The 15,503-nt window shown below is 43.5% G+C and overlaps 1 long non-coding RNA gene across 4 annotated transcripts; it reads left to right on the forward strand.

Annotated features, from left to right (window-relative positions):
* The first annotated feature begins 1,250 nt into the window (after positions 1 to 1,250).
* Positions 1,251 to 8,174, forward strand: LOC119301839. Of its 4 annotated transcripts, XR_005147203.1 has the most exons (10): positions 1,251 to 1,791; positions 1,892 to 1,992; positions 2,080 to 2,953; positions 4,360 to 4,408; positions 4,895 to 5,133; positions 5,840 to 5,930; positions 6,031 to 6,110; positions 6,305 to 6,379; positions 7,286 to 7,433; positions 7,862 to 8,174. It is a non-coding gene; the product is annotated as an uncharacterized LOC119301839 (long non-coding RNA). The 4 variants fall into 4 exon arrangements; XR_005147202.1 differs by having other exon boundaries at positions 6,031 to 6,379; XR_005147205.1 differs by having other exon boundaries at positions 1,892 to 1,930; positions 6,031 to 6,379.
* The last annotated feature ends 7,329 nt before the right edge of the window (positions 8,175 to 15,503 follow it).

Raw genomic sequence — 15,503 nt, forward strand, 5'->3', positions numbered from 1 at the left:
TTAATGTCTCACAAATTTGGAAGGGTATTGAGTATAGATTGGTGTCATTACAAAATGGCTTATACTAGAAGGGTTGGGTGCGCTTTGCTGTGTTGTTGGCGTTGAGGATTTTTTTATTAGTAAAAAGTTTGCACTCTCTGTTTCAAATATAAGGCGTATTTTTTGGAAATAGTCTAAGATCTTTAAGTTTAACCAAATGCATAGAAAAATATATCAATATTCATAATATCAAATCGATATCATTAATTCATCATGAAGTGGATTTTGATATTTTATTTATTTAATATTGTGGATGTTGATATTTTTGTCTATGAACTTGGTCAAAGTTAAAGATATTTGAGTTTTCAAAAAACTAATACACCTTATATTTTAGAACTAAGGGAATATTTCATTTGGTGAGTGGGGGAGATGATGTAGTGTGTTTTATCTTTATTTATGATGTGATGTTTTGATGGGCCTTCGCGGTGTCATTCTATGTTATCTGCTAATCAACCCATTTCTATGTGGGTAAATTTTCTGCGTTGGTGAGTGCATGTAATATATTGGTGCTACATTATCACATGTTGGTGCGTCTTATTTCTAGGTGGTGAGAGGGTGCATGGGATTTATATATTTTTATAGGCCGGTTGCTGCCGATTAATTTGAAAAATTATTGACCCGGTTAAAATGTGAACCAAATTCAACAATAAATATCTCTATCAAATGAGAGAGCTCCAAAATTAGAAAGCATAGTAAAATAAAAGAATTAAATGAGAGAACTCCTTAAGAAATTGTTGATCCAATCAAAATTAGATGGCCAAACTTCAAACTGATGACCTCAAATGATTGTGGGGGTATTAAAACTTAGGGAACATATTGTAATTATTAATTAAATTAATATATTTCATGGACGCAGCACAAGGTCACATGTTCGAGGCCCCTATGTGCCCCGTTATTTATTTATGTTCTATCAAGAAATAAGAGATGAAGCCTCCTACATGTCTCCTTAGAGATCAGCGACTCTCGGCCGTCGGATCGGTTTTGCTTGATGCGTTTCTGGGCGTCAGATCAAGATCTGGATGAATCTGGGCCGTTGGATCTGAGATGAACACTGCTGGAATGAATAGTAATGGCAGCAAAATATAAATACCGTGCCCCCACTGGGGTATTTTGGTCATTTCGCGTATTGGGGGTATAAAAGGGGGCGCTCTTGTCCAGAGACCTAGCCGCCTCCTCCTCTCTCCCTCCCTCCCGTAGCCGCCTCCCTCCGTCCCCTCCCGCACGCCTCCTCTCCTCCCACCCACATCGCCGCCGCTGCCGCCGCCGCCTTCCTCCTCCCACACCCCCGCCTCCCTCTCCTCTTCCTCTCCCCTTAGCACCGCCCGCACCCGCGCCTCCCTCTCCTCCTCTCGCCCCTAGCGCCGCCATCACTGCCTCCTTCCCCGCCGCCGCCCGACCTCCTCCCCTTGCGTTCTCCTCAATCCACCCAGTAGCTCAGGCAGCGGTCTGATCTGGCGACCCCTTCCTCCAACTCTCGCGGACGTCACCCGGAGTGGAGAGGAGAGGCAGATCCCGCTGCCACCGGCGACCTCGCTCCCTCCCTCCTCAGATGGACGGAAGGGGCAACACCGCCTGAAACCCTAGCCCCGCCCCTCACCCACCCATGGATGGACGGATGGGGACGGGGTGATGACGGCGACAACTTCTTTACTGCCGCGGCGGCGGCGGCCCTCGACACCAATGAACGCTGGTTCTTCCTCCTCATCCACGACGCCCATCTCCGGCCATGGCGACCTCGGATCTTCGGCCCTGGTTGGTTCCCTCCTGTCCTCCCTCCTCTCGTCTTCTCTATTTCTTCATCTCCCCTCCCTCTCGTTCATCCTATCTTTGATTTGTTTTGTTTTGTGTGCAGGTTGCTCAGATGTTGTTTCTGCTACTGGAGGTGGACGTGGTGAGCTCCATCCCATCTTTTTACCCTGCTGAAGCACATACTGATTATGTGGAGTTTTTCGAGTATGTTGAAGAAAAACACATCTGCTTTGGATATTCGGCCAAGCACCTAAGCATATGTGTCCCCTGACCTTTGTTTCAATTTTTTAGACTGCCAGCTATAAAGGTCAGGGAATAATAGCACAACATGGATTCATAAACCCACGGTGGGTGGATGGTGAGCTATTGGTACTCAATGGCAAGAAAAAAAAAACATCTGGCGCTTTTGGTTTGCATTTGCAGCAGCACTGCTAGAATTCTACTGAAATAAATGTCTAAGCATCACCATCATGTATAAGTTGTGCATGCTAAAATAGTTGTATTCAATTTTGGAGACTTTTAGAGTATAGTGCTGCCGTTTCCATTTGGAAGACATCAATATAGTGTTTCCAATTCCAAGATTATATTTCTGGATCTAAGTAGCGTATATTTCTAGCATCCTTCTGTGCTAAGAATTTTGGAGAAATCTAACTTTGAGAGAAATATAGTGTTTCCTATTTGTAAAACTATAGAGATTATAGAAGTATTGGATGCCAGAATATAGTGTTTCCAAGATTGCTTTGGCTAAAGCTTATAGATTGTTTTCTCTCAATGTTAGATTTGTTTATTGATGTCGTCCAAGTACTCATTTGATGTCACTTCCTGACTTTTGTAGAGTTTTATATCTTGGCAAAATACTTTGTAAAAGAAATGATAAGTAAATATGAGGTCTCGAAAGTTCTGTGTATTTTCAGAGCATGGAAACTAAATAAACACTTTGAGTCCATCATTTTGTGTTTGAAAGCTCTTCAGATTCCATTTATTTGCTACCGTTGGCATTGGACATATTACTCATGCAGTGATACATATATGTGATGATTTCTGACTTGACTTATGCTATCTCCTTGGTCCTCTGCATGTTCTGGTTGTTGACAAGCAGGCAATGTGTGCCATGATGAGAGCAACCCAAGTGAGCATGGGAGTTTCCTCTTGGTGATGATAGCCGGTGAGGTTTCTCCACCTACACTATTAACAGATATTGATTATGCATGTGTGGATATGAAATAGATGACCTGCTATGATTTTACTTCCTGTTTTTTCCTTTGCTTTTCTGTTGTCACGCCAATATGTCAAGGTGTTCATGTGAACAGCTCCCATGATGTGGGTAAAAGGGCAGTTTGATTGAATTATGCTTGGTTAAAAGAGGTTCAGAATCTGCATCTCTAACTCTCCATCGATGATCAAGAAACCCATTCTTTGATGAATTTTTATTCACTTGCATGTGTTCCAGCATTATTATTATGAACCTATGACCAATATCTTTTTATGCTACTGTAGTGAGCATCATGCTAACTATTATGATGTTGTACTGAAGTGCTAATCATGTGAGTGAATATATATTAGTTGGTTTAAGCATCAATGAGTGTCATTTACCCCATAAATCTGCACATAATTTTCTCATGCTTCAAGTACCAAGAAGATAATTTCTTGCAAGATAAGGAAAAATGGTAAGCTTCTCCATTTGAATACCCATGCTTATTTTTCTTAGAAACGATGGTTGTGTATGTTATCATGTACTCCCTCCGTAAAAAATAGCCATAGATTAGTTTTACTCCATGGCTATGGTTTCATTGGTGAAATAAACATAAACATGGTATTTTACTGAAAAAGCATGGTATTTTAGCCTGGAGTTCTAAACCCTACAAATAAGCGTGGTTATGGTTTGTTAGGTCAATCAATAGCGGAAAGTTTAGCCTGGAGCTCTACTTAGTAGAAAAATACAAAACTATTATTATTAATTGACGAAATCCCATATTCTGCTTGGTCTGTGCTTGGCTCATGTATGTTGATTCTCTTGGGCTGCGCAGCGCAGGGGTGTTGTATCCGGGAGTCAATGTTACTTGCTTTCTTCCTTGTGCTTATCCAGCCCCAAGATACACTCACAGGCTGTTTGACCCTGTTTCAATTTGCCTTCTTCTTGACCAAATTGATTGTTGTTTCCCCTCCTAATCTCCATGGATAAGTGGACCCCTTACTGCTAAATTTAGTTGCCTTCGCTTTCCCTTTAAGGTGTTGTGTCCCTTGGCGAATGCAGTAGCTTCATTTAGTATGGTTTGGTTTCTTACAAAGGTGAACTTCGCAAATCAGTTAAAATTGGTGATCGCTTCTGGAACATATGTATACACATTCACATTATAGGTTCATCTTTGACCCTTTTAAAGATGAAAATGCCATTTCCTTTGAGAATATCTTAAGACAACGGAATATCGTTGTCTATTTTGATGACAGAGAAATGATCTGATTGGACTATGGAAATCAGTGATAACAGGAGATAGTGAGATATCTCCTCTTCCTGCTGCCTGTGCTCCCTGCCTACTTCCTTACATGTGCTCCCTGCCTACTTCCTCTCAGGTCGACGCCACCATGGCAGTGTTCTTTGGCACTCAGGTCAACATAGTAGGTATAAAATTACCCTCTCCTGCACTACCAAAATCCCCTCTCCATTATTCCTTGGCTTTCTCTGTTGGGTTAATTGTGAGTTAGTGTGTGATTTGATATATTATCGATTGTACAAGTGGATGCATTGGTTTGAGCGGGTAGCCGGTTTAGGTAGTCGAGAGCACTAACATACCTTCAAATTGGAAAATGTAATTTCGTTTTGTAAGCAATGATCTATTATCTTCATTGTTTCAATCGTGTGACTCTACACATGTATCCTCACAATTAGTGGAGCCTAAAAGAATATAGCGGCCGCTTGATCTAAGCTGCTCTATCTGATTGTATTTTAGTAAGACACTGCAATTTTATAGACCATGTAAATTGATTGCTTGAGGAATGTGAGATTGTGCCCTTAATTTGTACATCCATGTTCTTGCACAGTTTCAAGATTTTGGTCTTTCATGCATGTGTTGTCAATTTTTCTAAAGTAAGATATATGTTTCTGCAGGGTTCTCCTTGTCATTGATAGCATCGGTTAACATAGCGGCAGGGGTCACGGTCGCCCGAGGAGCACAACCACACGGGGCTGGTCCTGCCGCCGCCAAAGAAGAGCGGAGGAGGTCGATACAGGGTCGAGGGGCACGGGCGAGGTTCATGCCGCACGGGGGCACGCGCCTCCAGCGAGAGAAGGCTTCTCCTGTTCCCGTGCCGCCAGGCACCCCTCATCGCCGCCCTACTTGTCCTCTGGTGAGCCCTTATCCTCTCTTTTTCCTCCGCCAGCTCTCTTCTCGTACTAACTTCCCCTCCTCTGATCTGTCTATTTTTAGTGTTCCTTTATGCTCATTTTTAGTTTCTCTCTTTTTGCTTTAATTTGTTGTATGGGATCAATGGATACTTCTTAGCAAATGATCAATTGATTATTTTCTTATGACATACTATTTTTTACATGGAACTAAAAAGAACATTGGTTTTCTGAGAAAATAAGATTAATGAAGTCATATATTTTGTTTAAATCAAGTAAGGTAGCATACATGTAGCTTTACTTGCTATTTTTGCATCATGGATGCTGAAACCTGATGTCATGTACATCAGTGTAAGTGTGTTGCCATGACAAGCAGATGATGTGTGTCATGATGAGAGAAACGCAAGTAATGGTTGCGTTAGTGTTGCATATATATCACTGATTGTGTGTATCTACTGCTCGGTTGATTAAATAATTAGTGGCTCACTAATTAAACAAACCTGGATGCTAGAATGAATTTGTGGCTCCCTAATTAAACAACCCAGGATGAATCTTTCTACAATGGAGCTAATTAAACAAACCAGGATAATAAAATTAATTAGTGGTTCACTACTTAAACAAGCCAGGAGGCTAAAACTTGCTATAATGGATTCTTGAATTGCTAACTTATATATGGCTCATGTCAATTGAGGATTGCATATATTCAAGCAGGTCGTCGGTGCTCTGTTGGTTGATGGATTTTTCTTATCTGCCAGCAGACCGCACTGGAGGCTGCCGCCATATCTGAGGACATCGTGATGAGGTGAGCCTCCTTCTGCCAGTGCGGCTCCCCTTTGTGGTGCCGATTCGTCTTACCCTCTCTCTCTCTCTCACTGATGCTCCTTCCATCTCCTGTCGTGCAGGTTGCCGCTTTGGCCATAGCAGAGGGGATCCAGCCGGCACGCCGCGTCTCCCATAAACATGCCTAATTTTATATTCAGAGGTAGCATTGATCTACTTGCCCCCTTCAAAAGGCCATATGTGTTGCTTTGTTTTACTTCTCTTTCATATCCAGTTATTTAGAAATTCTCTGCTAACCTCCCGGCACTTAAATATGATTAGGTATAATGTGAAGCATTTGCTTGACAGAGGTACCTTCATGTCAATGTGAAGCATTTATGTTGCTATATGTTGCAGGAATGTATCCATGTACTGGGAAACCTGTGAACTCTTTGATACACCTTTTATGTGTTGCTTTTGGTCTTGATAGAGGTACTTGTGCCTCTTACATGCTCTTGTGTGCATTTTTCAATTCTAAAATAGTACATTCAATTGAAGGCTAGAGAAGATTTAGTGGTTATATCATGAGTCACTACAAGCGCCTATTTATTGAAACATTTTCCCAGTTGTTTCACTACAAGTGCCTATTTATTGAATCATTTTCATCAAACTTGCACCAGTAAATAGTTGTAGCTCTTCGCATTGTCTAATCAATATGTGTCTAATCAATATGTTCATTTTGAATGCTTTGGTGAAACCTAAGCAGTAAACTCATGGCCACACTCTCTCAAATGGTGAAACCACTTCTTATGTAACCACCATTCTTGTTATCGAGGTTCCAAATGGTTTTGCCTATATTTTTTATGTTGGTACTTCTTATGTCAAGGTAATAGATTGTGACCTCCATTTTGGTTCGGGTTAGGCTTTAATATTTTTGAGTCAATTATAGGTGTCGATTACATTGGTAAGATAGAAGCTAATTATGAAGTCTTTCTGTTTAGATATGTAGATGTGATCTTTCTGTTTGTGTATAAGATAATTGCTTTATCTATTTAGTGGATCCTTTTTGTTTTTGAAAATAGATAGTGTCCATGATGGAGTTGAAGTTACTGTGATAATTGGTTCATCAATTTAGCTAGTCCTTACCAATTTGTTTGTCATGTAGAGTGAGTACATGAAGGAAAATACTTACCAAAACCTTTATTTGCTGGCATGTGATAATTTTTCTTGAAAGACCTGTGATATTTATCGGTTGATGCATGTGGCTTATGTTGTTTACTTGTCAGTAACCTCTATGGAGTATTTAGGCAATATGTTGCTTATAAGAATGTAATCAAATTATTAATTTGCTCCATTCTAGGGAGGATGAAATCTGATTATTAACTTATTTCATTTCAGGGAGATACATTGACAGGAAGTTCTCACTCGCTAGAATTGTTTCTATCAGGGGCAGAATTATTGTTGAAACATGCACTGTGTGAAGATGAATAGGAACCTTTCATAATTATTCTCAAACATGCCACTGTGTCATCATTGGCCAATGCAGGTATTGCTCTCTAGCTGATATATTGTTTAGTTCTTCTTGGTTTCAATTATGTTGGCCCTCCTTAAGATTGCTTGGGAATGTGAGGCTTCAAAGTTTCAACCCTGTGCAAGGCTCCAAAGCTTTACCAGTTTTCCACTTGCTTTCAAATGAATTTGTCATTGAAGAAACCATGAATTTTTTTGTTTTCTTTTTGACCTACACTTAACCTTTCATGGGAATATAGTGTGTCATTTCCCCATTAGGGTTGGAGTACTTGATGTATGTGTTGTATTAGTGACGTGGTCGTAACAAGCAACCATAAATATTGTTTTTGATTTCCTTGGATGAAGACGCTTTTATGCGACAACCATATGTTTACTAATACATAGTAGGGTTTTGGAAACTGGTGGTTACTTTTGTTTGTTGACAACCAATTACTGTGATTCCAGGACCTCTTAGATTATACAAGTCCCTATGTTTGTTTGGATTCATTAACCATGGGATTGGACTTTCATTCGATGCCACTAGCTCCTGTGATGCACTGTGTAAACTACCGTGTGATCTCCCTCTTCTTTTGTGATTGCATCCCCTTTGTCACATCTATCCATCCTTTTGTACTTGATATGTACCGTGTATGAACAATTGTATCCTTTAGTTTACCCTGTATATGAACATTGCATCCTCAAATGTGTTGTGTTGTCGTTCTGTTGGCTATGGAGATGTGTTGTACTACAGTTTTGGTATCCATCTATGATGTCTTGCTCCTATTACATGTGAATATTTCTTCTTTCCTTTATTCTATTATATCCTGATAAACCCTGGCTTTCTACTAACTTGACCATTACTTGCTTCGCCACATCGTTGGGACCGGAACCCTCGCGCCAAGGCGCGATGCCGATCTAGTTTTTATTATTGTCCCACCCAGTTAGAGACAGAAGACCTCTAGTAGGCGACCGAAATACGTATGCCCGATCGTAACCTAGGACCGGTGCACTAAGTTCAAGGATCGTATTGAAGATCTGAGTTTAAGGACCTTTTCAAATATGGCCACCAAGTTCATGCAACAAATGCACATTTTACTCTATTGGAACTGACAAGTAAGTTCCAGTGGCATCACCGAAAACTCTCCTCCCATGTCGTTCCCACCGGCGGCCCCAGAGCAAACCCTAGCAGTCGCCAGCTCCACGCCCCACCCACCCTCCCACACACACCGCTCCCTCCTCCCCTCGCTGACGTTGGCATGACTCCTCGGGCTAAGCCCATGTACCTTGGGGGAGCATTCTCGTCTTGCTACTGGGGATTGGACGGCGCCAAGCCGTTCACTCTGGTGGGTGCTCGACCAGACGCGTGCGATGGCGCGGGTGCTCACGCTCGGGGGCGGTGCGGTGTGAGGCGGCACGGGTAGGGCAGCATGGCACAGGGTGCGGCTACACATGTTCTTTCGTGGAGGGAGGGCACTTCTTCATCCTGCTCGGCGGCCGGCAACCAGGGTCGCGGTTCCAGTGGATGGCTCCTATGGCGGCGTCTCCACGCGTGCGGTGGCACAAATCTGGTGGTAAGGGGTTCGTTCATGCCGCGGCGTCTCCGGGCGTGCTAGGGCTAGGCTCCCTACCTCAGCCTCAGATCCGGCGGCACCCAGATGAGGAGAGGTGGCAGCCCTCCCGTCCATGCTCGCATGCTACGTGATTGTTGGGCTAGGTGTTGCGGTGCAGTGGGTGCTGCTCGACTTCGTCGGTAGGAGGTGTGGAGCTCATATCTGGCTCGCCAAGGGCTGGTCGACGTAGTGGTGCCGCTCGAAGGCGGAGCAGCAACGACAAGTGCAATGGTGGTCCCTGTGTGGCAATGGTGCGATTGCTATCCAGGCATGCACGGGTCAGTAGAGGTGTTGCGTGGGAGTGGAGGTTTCACTGCTCCAGGCTAAATATTGTCCGGTTCTTGCTGGCAGGCAGCGGTGGCGCCTGTGGGTGTCGCTATCTTCCTTAGAGGCGTTGTTGTGTAGATTTGTGCATCCTCAGCTCTTGGATCAAGATATTTGGGAAAAATTCAGGATCCTCTATTGGATCAGGCGGTGGTGTCGTCTTCAGCGTTGTTTTCCCTCTTGGGGCGCCGTCTTTGAGATCATGGCCCCTTTGGTGCTCCCAACAGGCTAGACATGCACGACATCTAGGTCGGCAGGTGCCCGGCCGGCGGTGTGGGAAGGTTGTTGTGTTGTTGCAACTTGTGTGGTAATGGCGATGATGTTGAGCGGAGCTGGCTCGCGGCTTGTCCTTCTACTATCAATGATCTGATGCGCCAACGGATGCGCCTATGTTGGTTTCTTGATGTGACAGAGAACTCGAAGTTGCAGGAGGCGGGCCACTATGACAACGATGACTCCATGAGGGTGGTTTTCAATGGGTGGTGCTCTCCGGATGTTGTGTTGTCTAGGTTGGTGTGAGGCTTACTTCTTCTCCTGTGAAGCTCTTCAGCAAAATCAGAGATGCCATGTCCTCGACACTTCAGTCGACAATTCGACGTTGCTTTGTTGTTCAGTGCAATCTCTCGATGGTTGGTAAGTGTGTGCTTGTCCAAGGCGAAGTCAAAGTCGTCTAATCAGATGTTATGGATGATGTCGATAATGCTCTCAGTTGGTGTTGACGATCCGACTATGTCAGTGGGTGTGTGTCATGATCTTATTTGTAGTTAGGTCGTCCGCGTGTGCCCCATTTCAAATTTGTAATCTAGGTTTTCGCTTGGTTTTCCTTTAATTAACCGGGAAACTCTCTTTTCTTAATCAATGAAAATGACGAATCTTTTGCATCGTCTCAAAAAAATAAAGAGTAGACCACCAACCTGATGTTCACCTGGCCACCTACTAAGTTTGTGAGGCAGGTGGCATGTGGTGCATTAGGGTCTAGATATCCTTATTAGAAAGAGGTAATTATACCATTAGCCTAAACTTGCCACATATGTTCACTTTACTGCTTGAATTTGAAAAATACATTAAACTGGTTTCATAACTTGACATGGACGTGCAAATACGCTTCAAATCATACAACCATATGCCAAGGAGGTACGTAGTACTATGAATTCCATTTTCGCTCCATACCAATCGTTCTAAAAACTACTTACTACTTATAACGTGCCATTTAAAATCGGAACTCTTAACCCCGCTAAAAAACGATATTTTAAATGTGGCTACTCGATCTGTGGCAATTGGCGAGCCACCGCGCTCCAAGTCGTTCACCTGTGGTCCCGACCATCAACTCCTACGAAGGTGCTCCACCATGTACCCGGTACCCGCGAATGCAGCAATCGTGCACCTAGGGTTTTAGGGTTTATTTGTTAACGTCGCCTTTACGTAACACTCATATGTGCGAGACAGCGAGAGGCTGACTGCGTGCGTGCGCCTCTTCTCTTCGTATATGTACTCCACCGTTTGTCTGCTGTCCAAAAAATTATAATAACTACTAGCAATGTGCCAATGCGTTGCCACACGATCAAAGTAGATTAATACATATTCACCGATTTGATAGAAAAAAAAGTCTAGTTGTGAAATACGTATATCACTAAAAATATGTTATGTTTCACTCAAAATATATTCCTTTGGCGGTTTTGATGAGATAAGGGAGGCATGTTGTTGGTTTCAAGATTTGAGAAGTGGTATATGTCTAATTTCTACTCTTACTAGCAAGATGGCCGTGCGTTGCACGGAACATCAAAATCTTGTGGGAGAAAAGGATGAATGAGGGAAGGCCTTATCTGCAAATGTGGTGAAGAGTGTGAGTAAATTGCCATATTTTCCTTCCTATCCGTCAGATATAAATCAGACGTCCTACATTGCAGGATGGCAGGCCCACCATCATCACCAACTCTATTTTTTATCCCTACTCTTATAAAAAGCATTGTCGGTGATGATCGTGTGCCTGCCATCCTGCAATATAGGCCGTCCGATCTATATCTGACAGATAGGAAGGAAACTATGGCAATTTTGCAAAAAGATACCCACACCCCTCTCCACATTTGCAAATAAGGTCTTCCCTCGTTCATCCTTTTCCCCCACAAGATAAACTACTCATACAAATGCATCTTGATGTTCCGTGCAACGCATGGGCATCTTGCTAGTTGTTGCAAAAAGCCCATGTGTGTGTGAGAGAGAGGGAGAGTGGAGGAGGACGGAGTGCATGTGTGACAAAGACACAAGTAGTGTGTGTGCGATAGGTATCAGCTTAAAATGAGGCGATAGTGTGTGTGTGCACGATCGAGAGGGCGTGTCTCAAGAAGGGAAGAAAAAGATACATAGATACAAGGAGCGGGAGAGAGACATGTATGCGATGGTGGAAGCATGAGTGTGCGGGTGTATAAACCTATCTAGAGGCTAGCTAGTCAATAAATGTTTGTGAGAGAAATACGAGTCGGGTGCGAAAGTGAGAGTTTTGTGTGTGTGTGAGAGAGATGGTAGTCGGGAAGGGGAGTGGAAGCAGGAGTTGTGTGTGTGTCTGTGAGAGAGAGAGAGAGGAGACGGTAGTCGGGGTTGTCTGATCGGTGTCAGTCTGGGATGGATACGAAAAGGAGACCGCAACAAATGTTGTGTCTACAGGAGAGAGAGAGAGAGAGAGAGAGAGAGAGAGAGAGAGTAATTTTAGTGGTATGAGTCATATGTAGAGACATATAGGGTGTGTGAGAGAATCCCATAGAGAGAAAGACAAAGTGAAAGACGAGTGGAGACTATGTGTGTGGCGGTGAAAAAGAAAGCTTAGGTACCGAGTGATAGCAGAGAACAGTAGAGACGTGAGAGATAATGAAAACCATGTAATGTATAATGATAAGGAGAGTGTGACACTTCTCAATGGAGACGTTGAGAGACCATGTTTGCGAGGATAGGAGAAACATGAAGTGAGCGTGCGGGTGAGCTGGAGAAAAGAGAGTGATGGCTACCTGAAGGAGCATGCATGCGAGAGAGATGGGCGTGAAAGGAGTGAACAAAAAAGGGATTCAAATATTTGAATTCGAGATGATGATACATGTAATCCATACTCGAACCAAAATTGATCTATCAAACATGCATACTCATATGAATTCATGCACATCTATGTTATTTAATATGTAGATATTACTGATCCATACATTTTAGTAGAACATAATTTGGTTAATTTTTTTCAAATTCAACCTTAAGATTTCGAGATCGTTGTATTTGTAAATCATATTATACATATAAAGGAGCAGAATTCTTTGTTGTGCTTTTGAAAGTATATGTAAAAAAATGATGTATATAGAATGTAATTCCAATTGAAATTGGACCCCGCCCGAAAAAAAATAGTAGAATACAAACGGGATTCGAATTGAATTGGCACGGTAAACGTGCACTGTGCAAAATTTGAACGAATCGGGGAAAGTCGCAGTAACCGCCCGAAACCAAAATCTGCGAGATGGAAATCACTACTACCTATCCCTGTCGCGGAAAGCCTATCTGCTGGATTTCTATAGGTTTCGATAGGGGTAGGTTTGTAATTTCACCCAAACGTGACGTAACCGCCTCTCACCTGGATTCATACACGGTGGGCGCCAAAACACAGTGTGCCCTCGGCCGAAATCGACTCCCTCCCTGATTCATATTCATACACGGTGGGCGCCAAAAACAAACTCTCGTCGGAAAATATTTGGTGTATGCGAGATTACCGTCCTATCCCCAACCGACTAATGTTGATGTGACGTAGTAGAAATTTGAAACGGGTGCTAAGTTTGTAAATTTCCTCGCATTTGAGACAAGCGCGCCCTGAATACATGGTTCCCCCTCTTCCTCTCTACCTCACTTTTCCCCATTCGTACTTCGTGGGCGCCAAAACACCCTCTCCACCCCACCCTCCTTCGTCCGCCGTCGTCCGCCACCCCATCCACCGCCGTCCTCCTCCACCATGCCAGAGCTGATACCCCGACGCCGCCATCCATTACAAGAGATCGACCTCTCTCATCCACGCCTTCGGACCGGGATCCTTGCATCATGTCCTCTCGCTTCATCCCCGCCGTCGTCCACCTTTCAGGCGCCGCTCCTACGACCGTCTCATCCACCGCGCCCCGCCGCCACCGTCTACCCTCCTAGATTTGCTTCCACGCCGCCGACAGCCATCGCTACCACAGCACCATCAAATTCTCACCAGATGCGAACACGGCGCCGCACCAGAGGCGGTACTCTTTCGTATCTGCTCAACTTATTTATCACAGCAAGAAAATAGATCGCCACTGCTTTACTCTGATTTCTTGTCTTGGTTGCGAAGTTGCCTTTGTCCGGTTTGCACCTTCAGATCCGCCATGGCACGCTCAACACTATACTCCCAATGCTTATGGTTTTCCCCTTTTATATTCCACACTAGTTAAATCACAGTAGACTAAATTTCAAAATTGGGTCAGTCGATTTTTCAGAGCTCGCCGGAGTTCGCCGGTGCAATCCAAGGGGCTCGGGTGGTTGTGGGGCCTCGCCAAACAAAGAAAACTCGACGCGGGTGGGGGTGGGGGTGGCGGAGGAACATAGGTGGTGGGGCCGGCGGCCCGGCCGGCGGCCCGTGCGGTGTTCTGTATGGGAAGAATCAGAGACGAGGAAGAAGAAGGGTTAGGAGACGTAGGATCTTCATCCAACCGCCTGAAAAGGTCGAGAGATAGCTGGGAGTTGCATTCTTAATGCTCTCTGGTTCATCATGTGTGGGCACTGCGCAACCAACATTTTATTATCCAAAATCTGCTTGCTCTTCTTTACCATGTTCGATAGAGCTGTGACACAAAATGTAGGACCGACTCCAGCAGACTGTACCCATACTTCACTGGCCACACCACTAGCCCCACCACACAGGACCTGCACTCCAGCAAAAGGTATACCGATTTCATTTGCCATAGCACCAGCTGTACCACAGAAAAATCCCACTCCAGCAAAAAGTACAGCAAGTCCACCGGCCGAAGACCTATCCCAACTACAGAGACGGCCAATTCTTGCAGATTGGAACGCCATTCCATTTATTCCCAGTTTAAAAGACAATGATTTCAATGTTGTTAGGGACTACGTGCATATATTCCCATCATGGGAAGATTATTGTGAAGACAAACACCATTTTCACATCTTCCTGTCCAACTTATGTGTAAGTGCTATTATTCATGGTTATTATTTTCCTATTTTCTGCTGATTGAACACATCAATGATTTACATTACATTGTTGTAACTAGGCGAGGGTCAATCTGGATAGTCATGACGAGCAAAGCTTGCTTGTGCTTTTCAAGGAAGCATTGCAGTAGTATCGGTGTTACCTGAGGAAATCACACTTTGGTGGCAAATCTATAAACGAATTTCCGGTGAAGTCTCCTGTGCTAAATTTAGAAGACATTGGATGGAAAAACATTGTTATGCACTGGTCTCGTTCCCAAGATGAGGTACTGTCTATGAAATCACATGACAATTTGAACTTCTACTTTTCCGCATGTGCCTTATGGATCTTGTTTGCAGGAAATCTGCTCGAAGAAGAATTCCGGTTTGAAAAGAACGACATGATATCGCAAATATGCTGCTCGCTGCTTTGCTCTTGTTAGTACCTGTTGTCCTGTATCACTGTACTTGCATACATACCTGGTTCATTATGTGACAACAGTATGCATGATAGCTTGCTTATCAATTGTTCGCTCCAAATTATCTGATCTGTATGAATGGTTACATTAGTGTAGAATATATCCAATGCCAATGTTTTTTTAGCTCTGCATTGTTCTTGTAAGTACATGATGTCCTTTATCAGTGTACTTATAATGACAGGTAGTTTTTCATGTACCATCACTCTGCAGCTTATTTTCCTTTGCCCTCCATTTTCTACACATCAGATCTATATTTACTCTTACCATAAGGTTGGTACTGAAGAAGTTTAGCTGTGCATTGCTCTTGGATGTACCTTTTTCCTGTATCGCTGCACTTACATTTATAGCTACTTGGTTATGTAGCATCACTCTTCATCTTATCTTAAATATTCTCCATTTTTTCGTATATTATCACATCTATATTTACTCTTAACAAAATGTAGAATAAAGGCAATGCTTATGAAGAAGATTCAGTGGTAAACTTCTTGAATTGCCCCCCCCCAT

The sequence above is a fragment of the Triticum dicoccoides genome, chromosome 5A, assembly GCF_002162155.2.
Source record: "Triticum dicoccoides isolate Atlit2015 ecotype Zavitan chromosome 5A, WEW_v2.0, whole genome shotgun sequence".
In the NCBI taxonomy this organism is placed as follows: Eukaryota; Viridiplantae; Streptophyta; class Magnoliopsida; order Poales; family Poaceae; genus Triticum; species Triticum dicoccoides.